This window comes from Chlamydotis macqueenii, chromosome 6 (assembly GCF_036417535.1).
Source record: "Chlamydotis macqueenii isolate bChlMac1 chromosome 6, bChlMac1.mat, whole genome shotgun sequence".
Taxonomy (NCBI): Eukaryota; Metazoa; Chordata; class Aves; order Otidiformes; family Otididae; genus Chlamydotis; species Chlamydotis macqueenii.
Window position 1 is genome coordinate 39,886,182 of NC_141561.1, and position 14,750 is coordinate 39,900,931.

The window sequence follows — 14,750 nt, forward strand, 5'->3', positions numbered from 1 at the left end:
GCTGAAAGTCATCAGTGTTCAAACAAGCGAAGAGTCTCCAGAGAGAGCAGAGGAGGTGGTGAAGGTACTTAGGGTGGTCCTGGAGAGCACCAAGTTCATGGATGGGGACCTCCTCTGGTTTTCTCCTCCGTTCTCCCTTTGCTGTTGAGCTTGTTCTCCCCTAGCAAGCACGTCCCACTGCAGCCAGGCAAAGATCCATCCTCAGGCCAGATGTCCAGGTCTTCCCAACCTGACCCTTGGCTGTGCCTAGCACCCCTGCGTGCCGGCTCCAGGGCAGGTGTGCTAAGACAAAACCGTTCACCCACTACTCTCCTTATGGTCCCCAGCAGGGAGAACCTGGTGTTCCCCGAACAGCACGTTCCCTGGGTCAGGGTCATTGCTGGTTTGTCCCAGTCTGGCCCAGATTCATGAGGCAGGTCCAGAAAGAGAGGCCAGCACTGGAAGCAGCTGAGCGGGCTTATTTCCAGAACGGTGCAGCTGGGGAAGTTTATTTTGCTAAGCTGCTACTGTCACAAGGTTATGAAAGGCACTCGTGGTGCATTAGCCCCTATGTAAGCCGTGCTGGTGAAACGCAGGATGGGCCAAGCATAGAATCATAGAATCATACGGTTGGACAAGACCTCCAAGATCATCAAGTCCAACCATCAGCCCAACACCACCATGCCTACTAAACCATGTCCTGAAGTGCCACGTCTACACGTTCTTTGAACACCTCCAAGGATGGTGACCCCACCACTTCCCTAGGCAGCCTGTTCCAGTGCCTGATCACTCTTCACCCATCACCGTCATCCATCCCAGCACCCTGAGCAGCTGATTGCAGGGGCTGTGCCCTGCAGTGTGGATGGCTTGGCCCCATGTCCCCTGGAAGGGGCAGCCCCACAAGCACCGCGCTGAGAAATTCGCGGCACCAGCCTCTCCGGGTGGGATTTCAGCCCCTGGCACCAGCGTGCACTGGCTCGCGGATTAAAAGCATGCATCAGGCTTTAATTAATGTAACTCGACCCCAGCAGGCTCCAGCGCATCAGGAAACTGCATCCCCTCCCTTCCCGCCGAGAGATTTACAGCGGGGCTCAGCAAAACACGATCCACCCTGGGAAACCCCTTTAACCGGTTGCAGCATCCCTCGGGGGGAGCGGCTGACCCCGGTGGGGGGAGCGGCTGAGACCTTGCAGAGGTATTGCACGCATGGCACCGCCAAGGAGATGAATTTGTTTGCTTGGGGCTTCCTTATCTGCCGCCAGCAGCAGGAAGCTCCCGGTGCCGGGGCCACCACGGTGCGTGGACTTGTGGTTGCCTCACCAAGTCGAGTACCTCCCACAGCCGACAGATAAGAATTTAGAAATATTAATTATTTCACCGTTGCCGTTTCAGTACATAATATTCCCTTTTTGTCTACATTCCTTCAAAAAAAAAAAAAAAAAAAAAAAAGAAAAGTAAAAATCAAGCACTGCGGGTGGGTGGGAGACAGCATCTGTCCCCAGATTTCAATCCGGCTGCGGCAGCGGGTAAAACGTCCCAGTCCCGTCCTCGCTGCGGGGAAAAAGGGATTGCGAGAGCTGGCCGGGGGCCCAGCTCCAAATGGAAACGACTTGAGAAACTCCTGTAAATGAAATTTGGGGCAGAAGGCTGCCTCTGAGTCAGTCCTGGCAAAGAGGAATCTACGTCGGAACGGGGCTTTTCCCCCAGTGTTTTCCTTCTGGCATCCTTCTAATATGACAGCAATTAAAAGCTCTGAAAAATGGATGGAAACAATTTGGAAGAGGTCTCCGTTAGATTTGATCTCATTAGCACTGCAGGCTATTTTTTCAGCTGCTAATTGACAGCTGCCTTCCATACGCAGCGGCAAAAAATAAAAGTCCCGAGGCGTTCTACCAACCAGGGTAATTTCAACCCGGGCTGTCTCGTCAGGCACGCCAGGTCCTCCCGCCGCTTGTGGGACATTGCGTGCGTCCACACCAACGTGGGGATGCTCTCAGAGGGTTTTGGAGCCTGAATATTCAAGAGCTGCCATCAAAGCACTGCGTGCGGCCGAAAGAGCGCCCACCCAGCAGCGCCATAGGGTAAGGCAGAGAGCATCTCCGAAGCGGAGCCAGCTTTTCTTGGTCACCTGGAAAAAGCAGTGAAATCCTTGTGCCGAAAGTCAACTGAGTCAGCTAGAAACATAGCTTTAGCAAGAGAGGGGTGGAGTAAGGTCCGCGTTCCTACGTGCTGCCACTATTTTGTCAGTGAGAAGGAGAGAAAAAGGATTAGCCCTTTCTCACATGCCTTGCACCCGCTGGTGTGCTCTCTGTGGGCATCATGGATGCTCCTTCCCGTTCTGAGACAAAAAAAAAAAACCAGGACTGCAGCAAGCACATCCAAGAGATGAATTGCCATGAATTTTTGTGAGGGATACTTGCTTTGCACTGAAAATCCATACAGGTGGGTTAGCCAAGAGAGCTGGACCTGCAATGGAGATGGTGGCCCCTAGATGGATGTCCAAACTTCTAGGATGCCACACAGTGAGTGGTAACACAAGATGTTTGCTCAGTGGATTTATGCAGCAACAGCCTCGGAACGGACTGGAAAGCTGGGAAATGGAAAAATGACCGTGTGCCAAGCTGGAACTTGGACTCCCTTCCTCGGGGCAAAGGTAGCCCAACTGTTGGGCATGTCCCACTAGGATGCCCCCACATCTGGCTGACGTTTCCTCAGCTGGAAACTTTGCTGTGGTGTTTCTTCTAGCTGAACCACAGAGGTCAATGGTGGTAGGAACAGGGAGGGGAAAGCCATTGGCTGGGGACAGCGAAAAGCCTGCCCAGTTCTGGTGATGCCCTAGGAAATGTGTCACATCAGTCTGCCTTTTCTCTGGAAAGAAATGAGATGGATATAGGAAACGTGTGCCGAAACACTCTGGCTCGGTATTAAACAGCTGCCTTCAACTGTGCCTTTGATCTTTGGGAAATTGCGGGCCTGACCATAGCTGCCGGCTCCATTAAGGAAACACCAGCATCACTGCGTGTCTCCACTTGCCCTTTGAGCTTTCTAGGTCACCCCCAAAAGAGGAGGCTCTGTCCCCAGGCTACAGGATGACCCACATGTGTCTGAGCAATGGCACCATCACTCACCCTGTCCTCTCCAGACGAGGCGTGACGAAAGGCAGATGAAAACCTGGAGGAGCGGAGGGACATGGACAGTGAGCTGGAGACCATCATCCACCTAAACCACTGCTCCATCCCCAGCCAGCGCATCCTGGGCAAATTCCCTCCCAGATAAGTAACATTTTCAGGTGCCGGTAGATTATTTTTCTCCACCAATCAGAAATTACAGTGCCACCAACACAGAAAATCAGGTCGCTCACCACTTGGTCACCTACAAAGAGGCTTCTTCCATCCACTTGGAGCGATGCAGGTCAGTTTTCAGGCTCTGGCTCACAGGTGCTCCGCACTCCCTTCTTTTGGTCCATCAGCACCGATAACCACAGCCTTTCCCGGTGGGTGGGAAGAGTCCCTTATCCTGGTGCGCAGACCTGGCTGTGATTTACGGACGGCCCGCTGAGGGTAGATCTCGCGTCACTTCGAGTAGGAATATTTTTTTTTACTGTTGCTCCACATTGTAAATTCATCTGCGGGTAACGCAACAGCATCGCCTCATGCGGGCAAGGTGATTTATAGGCGTGGAAACAGCTGCAGTAAGGTCATCGCTGGGGAATCTGAGGAGAGCCGGCGCGGGGCAGCCTGGACCGTGTGGGTGGGTGGATGTCCACGTGCTGCCCCACACCGTGCCCAAACAGCCACAATTTAGGGCCACGGCCCACCGCACAGCGAGGAGAGGGCTCGTAAGACATGGACACAGCCTCTGCCGCCTCGACGTACTATTTTACGGTAGTTGTCAGATGGAGAGACTGTTGCATTAAAGAAATCATTCTTCTGGCACAAGGGAGCGACGAAGGCTTCCCCGAAGCGAGGGCGGGGAGTTATCTGAAACATAAATAACCACCAAGTCTGTTGATGGCTCTGTTTCTATTAAAGAGAAATATCTACGCGATCAAATTCTGCAGCTAACTTAGCTAATAGCTGGCCACACCACTGACGTCTCCACATAGGCTCGCCCCTAAATAACCGAGCTGGGAGTTCTCCACTGAAATAGGAAAATGCAATTTCTGCAAACTTGGAATTTTCTGCGGGAAAGCATTTTGGAGAATCCATTTTCCCTTGGGAGCAAACAAACAAACAAAAAAAACCCCACAAGCCACGCAATATTTAATTTCAGTTGAGTTTCCTTGGGATGAAAGCCCTGCAGATCATCAAGCTGAGCTGAGATGCTAAATTTCGTCCATCTGGCATTAACCGGAATCAGCAAAAATTTTGCTGTGGTGCCACTCATGAGCTGTTACTTGGGCTGAGTTCATTTTCCAGGACAATTTCCATAGTCCTGTTTATCTGGGGTGCTTGTGAACTAGGAAAAACATAATATATCCCAGGAATCTGAGATATAGGGGATATTTAGTCAGGTTTGCAAGCTCTTCACTGATACAGCGATACAGAGGAGCCCGTTGAACTGGATGCTCCCAATTCCCCAGTTGCTAAATGATACAGAAGGTCAAGACGTGACGCAAAGAGCCACAAATCGTGGGAGTGCTGGGACAGAGACAATTTTATTATGTTTAACCACACCCACAGCCTTGAGAAGACTACCTAAATCGGTGGATGGCAACGCCGTAGGAATCATACGCAGGTCCCACAGGCTGTCAAGTAGAAAATTACTCTTATTTTAAAAAGATGTAAGCAATCAGTAACAAGAAGAGCAGCCACAAGATAGTATTTCAAATATGAATAGCCTCATTCAACGTATAACAGAGCACATGGGATGTCATCTCTCCACTGTGTCCTTGTCTGTATGGATGAGGTAAACATCTATGATGTGAGGTCTTGGTCATCTGGATGTAGCTTCTCACATGGACACTTCTATCCTGGTATAGAAATACCTATTTTCATACAGATGATCTCACTTTGCAGGAGTTTAAAATAAATCTCTGTTCCTGTCCTGGAATGAGCATTCCCCTGTGGAACTCCACTCCTGCGATTGGTCTGAGTTAGCTGCCAGCACAACAGAGAAAGAAAAGACCACTCCATTAACAGCATTTGCAGAAGAAGCAACCATAGAGTAGTTTGTGTCGAGAGCAGGCTTTTTCCATCTGCGTCAGAAGAAATGTCTCTACTAGCCCAAGGCACAAGCTGCCTGCCCAGGACTAACTAGTAGTAAGCAGTCTATACATTAAATAGCCACCAACCACCCCCAGGAGTCCCATCACCCTAAGCACAACTTGTAAGGTCCCCAAAAGCTCTGCCAGTGGAAAAGTACTCGCATCTGGTCAAGCCTTGGCTCAGCCCAGCACTCTGCCTAGCCTAAACACTTCTTTAATGACAGAGTGGTCAGGCACTGGACCAGGCTGCCCAGGGAAGTGCTGGAGTCACCAACTCTGGAGGTGTTCAAAAAACATGTAGATGTGGCACTTCAGGACAATTTAGTGGGCATGGTGGTCTTGGGTTGATGGCTGGACTTGATCTAGGAGATCTTTTCCAACCTTAAAGATTCTATGATTTTTTTTTGTAAAGCAGATGAGAGAAGATCCAGCAGAAAATTACTGCTTTGAGCTCACTCTACTCACCTACTTCTGTCTTTCTTTCCTTCCTTCCTTTCATTCGTTCATCCATCCATCCATCCATCCATCCGTCTGTCCGTCCGTCCGTCCGTCCTTCCTTCCTTGCTCATCCAGCCAACCAGCCTGCCTACCCAGTCAGGCTTTTCATAGGCAGCTGCAGGTGCCTAATTGCCTCTGCCTTCATGCAGAGCACCTGGGTGAGGGACGGTCACGCCTCTCCTTGCTGCTCTCATACGGTTTCCCAAGTCAGCCAGCCACCTAAGAGCCCTGCTCCTGCCAGAGTTGCCATGGGACAGCTATCGCCAGTCTCCTGAGTGCTCGCTTGGCAGTCTTAGGCTCAAACACATTCCCAACTCTCTTTTTGGTGCTTTTGCCACCGTGTTCTTCTCCATGAAACAAAGTACCTTCACGGCCACCAAGAGACTGGTCAGCTGGAGAGCTGAAGGATGCTGAAGCAAGGATGTCCCTGTTTGTGGGGTTAGAGAGACCTGTCATGCTCAGGGGCCACGGTCACACCAGTGTCACTGACCCACTGGATTTGTTGCACCTACTGTCACTATGAAATGCAGGCATTGGAAGAATGATATTTTTCCTTTAATAAACAATAATTCAACAGCCTTAAGGCTGTCCCAGTCATCTGAAAACAATCATGGCATCATAGAATGGTTTGGGCTGGAAGGGACCATTAAAGGCCATCCAGTCCAACCCCCCTGCAAGGAGCAGGGACATCTCCAACCAGATCAGGTTGCTCAGAGCCCCGGCCAACCTGGCCTGGAATGTTTCCAGGGATGGGGCATCCACCACCTCTCTGGGCAACCCGTTCCAGTGCCTCACCACTAAAAGTTGGATTTCCCCTTTGACTTTCTATCCCGCTTCCACCTTTTCCCTCAACGCCCGTCCTCCCATACAGCTCTCTTGACCCATCGTCTTTGCATCGGCCGTGCTCAGTTCTGCAGAGCGGCTGTGAGCTGGTGCCATCCTCGTGTTGAGTTAACGTGCTCAAAAACACAACAACGGGGGTTGATCAGTAACAGGCTGGTCCTATTTGCCACCCCAGCTGCTCCCTCCAGCGCAGCACACCCCAAGCAGCTGCTCAAAAAGCAAGAACAGAAATCCCCCAGAGCCATCTCCCTCCCGTCTTCCCTATGACCCAAGCAGCTCACCACCACGTTGCAAACTTGCATCTTCCAACAGCAAGAAATCAGACATGGATCTCCCGATACTAATGGAGCAGAAAGGGGTTTGGAGCGATCTATTTCTCAAACACGATGATGATGTTTTCTCCATTATTCCTCCAAGACTTTGGGGATTAGGTCTACGAAGGCTAACGCACCAGACCCCTCAGGCGGAGGAGTTTGAAAGGATGACTTCATGGGGCTTTTTTTTCCTCCAACCATGAAGATTTGCAGGACATGCCATGGCATCTGCAACAACACATAATTGGGTGTAGCCTGAAGATTTTACTAGCGCTCCCTTGGCACAGCTAGCAGTAGTCCGTGCTGCCAGCGTGCGAATAAACCTTGCGACCCTGGCTCATATTTTTGCAGAAACCATCCATTATCGAATCGCTGCAGCTGCATGGTTAGATCTTCTTGTGCAGGTTTCCTCTCTAACTGGGACATGTGGGGGAGGAGGAGGACGGGAAGGTAACCCCCACTTCTCTGCATTTTCAAACTTCCTTATAGAAAAAGCAGAATTTCCCAAGACAGACATTTCTGACCAGGAAAGCGAGGGTTTCCCATGGAAATTTCCATGAGAAAATCCTGAGTTTCCTGGTGTGCGTTAATGGAAAAGCTGTTGTGTAAGAGGATGATGCATTTTCTCCGGTTCAAGTAGGTCAACGGGCAGCAGGAGAAGTACCGGGCTCTTGCTGCGACTCCGCTGTTGGGTGACCTTGGAGGATCACTACCCCTCTGCGTTCCTGTCTGTGAGATGAGGACAAGAAAGTGTCATACGAGAGCTGGCCAGGTTATTAATAGAGGCCTCTGACTGGGATTTCGAAACAGCCCAAGGGGTTGAGAAGCCCATTTATTCTCTACAGTTCAAAGCAGGCAAGTGACGCAGATTTCCTTGACACTTTTGAGCACTACAGCTAGGAAAAAGCTCTCTCAAAAGCATTTGTCTTCAGGGAAGCACGCATTCAAATATATTACTTTCTCTTTTTTTCCAAATACAAATGAGAGCAAATTACCAATGAGGCTGAAATGTTTGGTTTGGTTTGACATTAACACTAAAAAACATCAGATGGAAATCTGAGGATCAACTGCTCCGCATGTTATAGTCCTGGTAGAAAAAAAGCCAATGCAGTGGTCAAAAGGAAAGAGTTTTACTCTATGGGATGGAAACATTTCCATAATTTCCTGTTGAAACCGTAGGTGAAATTGATACATTCTCCCAAATTGTTTAGATTTCATTAAACTGCCATTTTTGGCCAGATCCAATAGTAGCAGCAGCGTCTAATAGATAAAAAGGAGTTTCTCCAGCATGGCTATAAATTACTTCCTAGGTCGACTGGTAAAACCTTGGTTAGAAAGGAGGTGACAAACAGGCCACGGGAAGGTCGTGGCAGGATCTTGCGTGGGATTGGGACCAGAGCAGGGCAGGAGCCTGGGACAGGGATCGGGGGAAAACCACCGGACAGCATCTTGTGCAAGGGATGGAATACTCTAACGCAGGTTTAATTCAGATCAGCTGGATCCAGAAGGAGCAGAGGCCGTTTAACACGTGGTAGCAAAGAAATGTGAAAAGGGAGATTGCAGTTTACGGAAGTGGATGAAAGCAAAGCAACAGGAATGTCAACGTTTCTTGGCGTTTTATCCGTATCCTGAAAATATTCGATTCCACGTAGAGGCAGGGGAATGTGCCGTATAATCTTCCTTTCCAGCCCTGTTTTTAATGGTGAAATGGATACATCTTGCTTTCATTCCGACTTTTACAGAATCTGATATGGCTCTACGACTTCATTAAAAAGACATTTGGAAACAAACAAATAAAAGACTGGACCAAAATATTTGTAAGCTGATTTTTCTCCTGGAAAGGAGAAAAATTTTGACAAAGGGTAAAAAAAAAAAAAAATCATTTCCTTGGAAAGCGTTCAACCACCTCAAGTTTTCCTCGTCTCTGTGTTTGCCGCAATCTCAGACGCAGCAGCAAAGGAGTGCTGAGATGCCAGGATCACACTTTCAAGCCACTGCTGTGTTGACCCCTTACCTCACCCGTAGACCTGCGGCTCTTCTGCCCCAGCCGTGAAGATGGTCTTTAACCCAGGCTGGGTGCAAGAACGCTTCACCCGTGCTTTCACGCGTGTGTTCAGCAGATGTGCTGCTGCTTCCTAAGCGAAACCCTGCGACTAAGTGGAATTCAAGGTAAACATTTCCTTCCAGCCAGAATAGGCAGCCGTGATAATTGGTTCTCGCCTGAGATAATTTTTCTTCTGCAGGCCGTTGGGCTGATGTGTTGGAAACCCTAAAAAAAAAGACGAGAGAGAAGAGGAGACCAAGAGCTCCATTTGCTGGCGTTAGAGAAGCCAAACTGGGATGGATTACTTTCGCTTGGATGCAACATAATTAAACGGAATTTGTGAGAGGGAGAGACACACGGGGAAATTCCTAACAACATAAAAGGGAGGAAGGGATGGCTCATAAAAGAGTGATTCCCTCTGTTTTTTTTGGCAGCCCAGCCAAGCTCCCTGAACGCAAGGTTGTAAAAGGACTCCACGCTGAGCAGGAGACAGTAACAAGCAGGTGTTATGGAAAATGACCCTTCCCTGAGCAAACAGAGTCGATATTCCTGCCATCTCACTGCATCCTTCATCTGCTTCTTAAATCTGTTTTCAATGAACAGATGCAGCCTTCACCTTGAGTCCAACAAACGCCACGCTCAGCTGCTGTATTTTTGCAGCGGAGTTTGTGTCCAGGTGCCTGTACTGCATCACTGGGCATCGCGCCATGGACCTCCACCCACCATGGCTTGGCCAAGGTGCCCACCACCTAGGACATCCATCCAGAAGTCCATGCTCCAGGCAAGGGAAGCTTTGCATCTGAGTCTGCACCCAAATCAGTAATTTAGATCCAAAAATAAAAAAAAAAAGGATGGGTTGAATATGAGTTCCCCAACTCTCATAAACACCTCAAAGCTTACAAGGATTGCCGGTGTTATATTTAACAGGGGTTGTATCAGCACCAAGAATCACAGATAGTATTCTCCTGCCCCTTGTCAACGTAAAGTGAGTTTTAAAATGTTGAGGTTTCTCCTATGAGGAGGCAGCTGACCTCAGGTAGAGGTTGGTTTTGAACATGCAAAACATGAAATGAGACTTAGGCTTAATTTCACTAAACTCAAGTTTTGAGGTGCCCGACACCCAGGTTTGATGTTTTACTCTTCAAGCCAGTATCATTATAAAACATAATTCAGTATTAGGGAAAAAAAAAAAAAAAGCAAAGAGGAGGGGGATAGCCTGTCTTTGCAGAGCTATGCAAAACTGAGTTATATTCAGTCAGAGCAGTGAATGGAAATCTTCATAATCTAATTTAGTTTTTTCTTATTCCCCAGTTTCCGTGTTTTTAAGTAAAAAAACACCAAAAATGTAACAGCAATTGGAATCCAGAAAAAGGAAGACCAGCCAAAATCAGCAAGTTTGGCTTGGATTCACACTGCTGCTCTCTTTTCCATCAGTTTCTCCCGAAAACCACAAATTAGCACGACACGATGGGAAAACCCGCTCCGCAGACGGGATCCCAGTGGCAGCCATGTTCGTGCGGCCCGCGGGTGAGGTCTCCAGCAGAAGCTGGAGCAGAGCAGCCCAGTGGGCTGATTTCGAGCATCTCTGGTCCCAGAGGTCAAGGAATTTTACTTCCAGCTTTTCTCCACCCCTGTGCTGGCTCTGCCCATGGCAATAACCTAAATCAGCGGAAGGAATCTTCCCTCCTCCTTCATCTGCTTCGGCACTGTGTTTTGTTCCACTGCTGCAGAGAGAAGTCAAAAAAAAAAAGAAAAAACTAGTATTTTTGTCATTTTTATTGCATCTGAAGACTTTGAAAAAGATTTCATCCTGAGCTTTTGGGATGTTCTTGTTTGCCATTGAGTTCCTAGGAAAGGAAGTCAAAGCCTTCGAACTGGATGAGAAGTCCTTGGTTGGAGGCACCGGCACTGCGCTATAAAATGGGAATTATGTGACATATTTGCCTGGAAAAAATGGAGTTTAATGGGAAAAAAAAGGGGGAGGGTGGGGCAGAAGGGCTTGAATAAGCCTGCTCTAGAACGAGGTTTCTCAGAAGCTCCCAGGTCTGGCCCACGCCTGCCGCAATCAGTGACAGCCCAGCTATCAGCATCACTGGGCGCAGAGTCAAGCCAAGGCCAAATGCTTCAATTCTCATTTTTCTGGGTTGGGTTTCCATCCACTTCCTACTCAGCCTGGCCTGCTTATTGTTTCCCTGCGGTCCCTGGAGGATTTCTCGTACACGTGCAATATCCCTCGTTTTACAGCTGAGCAGTGGAAATAATAAGAATTTTAAAAACCCCAACCACTAAACCCAACAGCGAAGCACTTCTTGGAGAAATTTGCTGACCTGCTGAAATCAAAACATTCCCCCCAAGGTGGGATGAGGAAACTTTGACAGAGCCCAAGCAGGTTCCTGCCCAAATGGCCTGGTGGCACCTGCCCAGCAGCCAAGAAGGGGAGATGGCAGCTCCTCTCCCTGGGGACCCCACATGTCACGAGCTCTGTGGCTCCTGATCCAAGGAGATCTGGGGACTGTGAAGCAATTTAAACTCTTTTTTTAACGACTGTGCTTCAAAGGTTGGTTCTGGTTTGGGTTCACCTGTTTGGCTTGTTTGGCTGTGAGTCTCCTTGAGTTCAGATTCCGTTTCTGGGGGAAAAACCCAGCAGTTCTGTCTGCATTTGCTTTGACTCGTTGCATTGACTCTAGTTTCTGCGTAGGCCGGAAATCATAGTGAAGCTTGGGTATTCCCCAACACGACCGCACCACACTCATAACCCCTCCTGCTTCAGGTGCTTTTGCAAGAACCAGCCCTAATCCCATCTGTGTTTATTTGACACGGAGGCTTAGATCGCACCAAAGTCAAGTTTAAGTGTGTGCTTAAGCCTACTTGAGTTGAAACAACAACCAAAAAAGACATTGTGCAAGGACTACGCACTCCGGGTCCTGTCATTCCTGGAAGTTTATGTGCTGACAAAGGTTAAATAGATGGAAAATAAACCATCGGGCCATTGAATCTAGAACAAAACAACGAAAACACCTACAAATTCTGAATTTCCTTTTACCTGAAATGAGTAAGAATCACTTACAGGTTTAAAGCACCGAGATGGTTTCACTATGACTAATTTTTTTTTAAAAAACACATTGAAAATATTGTTCAAATAAACCAAAAGGCTACAGCGAACCTTCAGGCAAAGTTGAAACGAATCTGTCAGAAACATTCTCCTAGGCTCCGGGAACTCACGGAAACGCAGAAATTTGGAGTTTGGAACAAAAGTTGAATTATTAGCCCAAGGTAAGTGTTTAATGAGTGCTAAATATCCATGTCAGCAAAAGGTATACAAACTGAGAGTGGCACTTCTTTTCTGAGATTGTGTAGGGCAGGAATAGCCGTAAATGAAATCTATCAAGCTGCCCTTTGGGATAGATTTCCGACTTGAAGAACACCAAACTGGAGTCACGGTCCCATCACTTCTCCTATTCCTGCCTCCCCTCCCTCCAGGCAAGTCCAGCCCCAGGGCCGAGACCCGCTTGCCACGGCTCCTCCGCTCCCCTTCCACCTTTTCAGAGGGGTGAGGGATGAGTCGGGAACACGCGCCGCCAAGTATCCCAGCTGCCGCGACGCTGGCTCCTTTGAGCTGTGATTTATTGGCAGAGGAGGATGGTGGGGAACGCTGCGGTCGCAGTGTTTAAACCAGAGCTGCCAACCAGCTTTTCGTTTCAGCTCGCTTGGCCCATTAGACTAAACAGGTTAGGCCTCGGCTGAAAGACATTGCCGTGTCAGGTGATTTATCATCATCTGCAGAGGCCGGGGAGTACAGGTTCCACCCCCAGCACAAGCACAGCTCCCATTTGAAGCCCCGTGCAGGGTAAGGGGTAGAAGGACCTCAGGCGGTGTTTATTTTGGATGTCATGCAATGGTAATAAATAAGGCCAAGCAGCAGCACGTGTTAGCACTGAGTCAGCTTTGGACACCAGCAAAACAGATGATCTCAGAGCCGGAGGGGACCTCACGGGGGTGGCTCTGCTGGTTTCTCCGGGGCGGGATGGCGCAGCAGCCTCCCAGGACCCTGCCCACCAAAGCTGTGGCCGCAACCTCCAGGGACACATAACCTGCAGCCACAAGAGCCTCGCAGGTAACAGGATCAAACACAGATCAGAGGGCACTGGATTTTATCACAAACGGTCTGGCTTGGAAGGGAGCGTTAAAGCCCACCCAGTCCAACCCCCCTGCAAGGAGCAGGGACATCTCCAACCAGAGCAGGTTGCTCAGAGCCCCGGCCAACCTGGCCTTGAATGTTTCCAGGGATGGGGCATCCACCACCTCTCTGGGCAGCCTGAGCCAGTGCTCCACCACGCTCAGTGTAAAAAAAATTTTTCCTAATGTCCAATCTGAATCCACCTCCCTCTATTTTAAAACCATCACCCCTAGTCCTGCCACACCAGGCCCTGCTGAAGGGTTTCTCCCTGTCTTTCCTGTAGGTCCCCTTTAGGTACTGGAAGGGAACATTGCTTTTTTGGGGGGAACACTGCTTTCTGCCTGTTGCTGTCTTACATCTTTTCCGCATTTGATTTTCACCGTTGTTTGGTGGACATGGTGAAAAATCGCTTTGCCTGTGAGCAATTCCCCAGGCAGACAGGGTGCTCTCACTGTTCAGGGAAGGGCTTTTCAGCCCTTGAGGTGCTCAGTTTGAACTCTTCCAAAACTTCTGCAAGCCTTCAAATAAAAGAACTGAAAAGTTCCCCAAAAGAGAATATTTTCAATTAAAAAATTTACATCAAATCATCAAATGAGAGGGGCTGGGAGAGGGTCCCACCCAGCACCGCTTGCCCACCCGCACAGCGTGTCAAGCTGTGCCACGACAACATTATCTTGCTGGAAGGGAAAATCTCCAAATAAATGCTTTCTCCCCAACGCACAAAGCCATCACCCCTGGGAAATGGCATGGAAAAGCCTCCCCTGTGCCTTAGAGGTTTAGGAAAGAGAGGGTGCACCCAGGGATGCTTTACCAGCTGGATCGGGAGAGACCTTTGGCACTAAAAGTCCCAGTTGTGGTAATACAGATGTAACTAGGAGTAAGGAGCCAAATCACAGCAACTTTATTTGCTCCTGCTTTATTTAAATGGCAGGCAGAAAGGTTTTTCTTTTGTTTCTTTTTTTTTTTTTTTGAAAGGTGTGGGTGAGGAGCAGTATTACTCACCCTAGGTAACATAACACAGGAAGGACACGCTGGAAAGAGAAGAAGAGTGCATCTGGTGAGGGGGAACAACAAAACACCCACCCCTCCACCCTGGCCTCCCTCTGCTTTTTTCCAAAAACCCGATTTACAAACCCGGTGTGGGACGTCACACGCGATTTGTTATGTTTAGACAAAGGAAGGGGAGTGGAAAGGGACCTGCCAGCACGTTGTCATTGCGCTGGGTATCCATCCCTCACCGTCTACGCTAAAAGACATCGTGTTGCCCATGACCACGGGGCTGGGATGCCCCAGGCCATGCACGTCATCCGTGGGGCAGAGCCGGGGGGTGATGGACGATCCCGCAGCAGTGGCAGGGAAGCCTGGTGGCATCGCCTTCTTGCGGTGTGGTTCGACATCGCGTGGCGCCGAGAAATACAACCAAAACCCACCCCACGCGCCAGCCACGCGTTCTCTTTTTTTCCCCCCTATTAAACAGGAATTTGACATTATTATAGCTCTCCTACTAGAGCCAGAGTCTTGAGCAGAGAAACCAGATGTGCTCAGAGTTTAAAAACATGAGCTGAGAGCCTGAACTTTTAATTCATGCAAGGGTTTTTCCCAATTAAATTAGCTGGTATTTTCCTGCTCTCCCCTCCAGGCTGAGGACCCCCGGTGTCAGGCTCCGCGTAAACCATGGCCGAGAAGCTG